This window comes from Antechinus flavipes, chromosome 6 (assembly GCF_016432865.1).
Source record: "Antechinus flavipes isolate AdamAnt ecotype Samford, QLD, Australia chromosome 6, AdamAnt_v2, whole genome shotgun sequence".
Taxonomy (NCBI): Eukaryota; Metazoa; Chordata; class Mammalia; order Dasyuromorphia; family Dasyuridae; genus Antechinus; species Antechinus flavipes.
The window spans coordinates 176,540,529-176,542,812 of record NC_067403.1 but is presented as its reverse complement, the minus strand read 5'-3'; positions in this window follow the sequence as shown (position 1 = coordinate 176,542,812).

Here is a 2,284-nt window from a genome sequence, read left to right as displayed (position 1 = left end):
TACAACCCACTTCCAGTCGTTCACAGGGTCACCAAAGATGCTGCCAGAATGAATCAAGAACTGTTGCCAAAGATTATGAAGTCTTGAGCAAGAGACCAAAGGAAACAGGGGCTCAGCTTGTATTTTCCTCAAGACTCCCCACTAAAGACAAAGGTTTCAGAAAAGACAAAAAATGTTTTGGTAAGTGAATAGTTTGGATAAGAAGCTGATGTGAGAATGGAATTCATATTTATGCTATACTACTTATGACATAGGAATGACAGATTGTAGGCCAAGGATGGAGTGTACTAGGAAAAAAAAGATTGCAAAAATGTATATTTTTGTGTTATTTTTCTTTTTCAAATAAGATAATTTTTTTTTTAAGAATAAAAAGCTGGAAAGAGGTAATCTTCCTAGGCATATTTGCCAAGTTAGACACCATAAAGTATAGTTACAAAAAAATGAAAAGAAAAAGGAAGAATAGCAGTTGAGACAACTAAGAAAAATCCAAGAAAGGAGCCATGTAGTAAAACCTATGGCCTCAAATTTGTTTGTTTATATACATATGCCCAAAGTTTAGGTATCAGGCAAAACGAACCAAGTTCCTACTACAAGGAGGCAGGTAGCACTGAGGCTTGACGGGATGATCCATGATTGGATTATGATTATGGTTGGTTAAATCTTATTTAAAAGAAAGATAGGTAAAAAAGTAGGCAACCTAGCCCTGAATATTAAGAATGTTTATTTCTGTGAGTACATCTAACTGTTGTTGTTGTTTGTCCATTTTTGAAGAGGACCAATGATATCATGGGTGACGTCTTAACTTGTGCATGAAATTAGATTTAAGTGAGACATCTAATAACCAGAGAAAGAAAGCATGGTGGAAAGAATTTGGGTAAAGATCAATTAAGACAGGAATGAGAACAATTTAATCATTGGGGCATGTTGTTATTCATCTTTTATTTTTGAAGAGGACATTTTGAGATTGTTTTGATTTGCCAGTGCATTGGATTTAAATGAGACAAAGATGCACAAAGTCCAATGGCAGGATAAAAAAATCAGGATGACTGACAGTGACCCATGATACAGTACATTACTTTGGTGACTTTGATGTCTGACCAAGTTTTTAGTGTTCACATTACTTGTTTCAGTCACTTTCATGGCCTTTGGAACAAATTGTTCTCATTCATCAGGGCAGGTATTCTCCTACCTCATTAATGGATTTGAGACCTGTCAGTTGCTCTCATTTGGTTTAGTCCATATGCTGGGACAATTTTACCAACGTATGGCCACTAGACATGCTACAGCTTGTTGGAGTCATTGGTGAGAGTTGGGTGACAGGTGGACTCCAAAGGTGGATGAGCAGTCCTGAAAAGGACTTAAGAAGCCTTTAAAACAAAGGTTCTCCTTGAATATCCCATATGTCTTACCTCACTTTAGACCATCTGAACAAAAAGAGGAAATAGGTGATTAGTTCAGGAAACAAATCACAAGCTGGGTACAGAGACTTGTACAGTAGTGATGAAGCACTTGAATTTTTCTGACATTTATTAGAGTCCTGTCTTTGACAAATGCAGAATAGCCAATAACTTCTTGACTTACCTCAATGATAATTCAAAAACTGGAGGCACTACCTCGGAAGAAATTCTGTTCTGGATCTCATTCTCACTCAAAAGAAAGAACAGGTTACTGAGGTAGAGATTAGAATTTTCAGGAGATGGAATCACTTCTTTGCAGAGTTTGTGATCAAAAAGGAGAAGAAAGTCAAGAATATTCTACTATACATTCTAGATTTGGGAGAGCATAAGGGAAAGACAGAAGACTATGGATTAAATTTCTATAAGGGAAATTAGAACAAGAGTAAAAAGAATGAAATTTTAAAGACACAAAGAGAAGCAATTCCAACAAGAGGAAAAATAGAAGTTGCCTGAAAAGACCATTATGGTTGTACAGGGTACTCACCAGCCAACCTGGAATTAATGAAGATATATACAAAATATGGAGACCAGAAGAGTAACAGATGATCAATAAAATAGCTTCAGGAGTGCTAAAGTTCAAGAAAACTTGAAGTAGGTGAGGAATATTATGGACAACAAATAAGAATTAAAGGAAAGACTATTTTTTGCCCACTAGCTTATTTGCTAATCCCTCCAAAAACATAAACCTTGTCATTTTTCTTTCTATTTAATTCTCTAGACTATTGAAATCTTTCAAACCTTTCACCTACCTTTGCTTCTGAACCTTCTCTTTCTCCATATTTGACTATAAGTTTGTTGAAGGTGCTTTACTTTTGTTTTTGTATTCT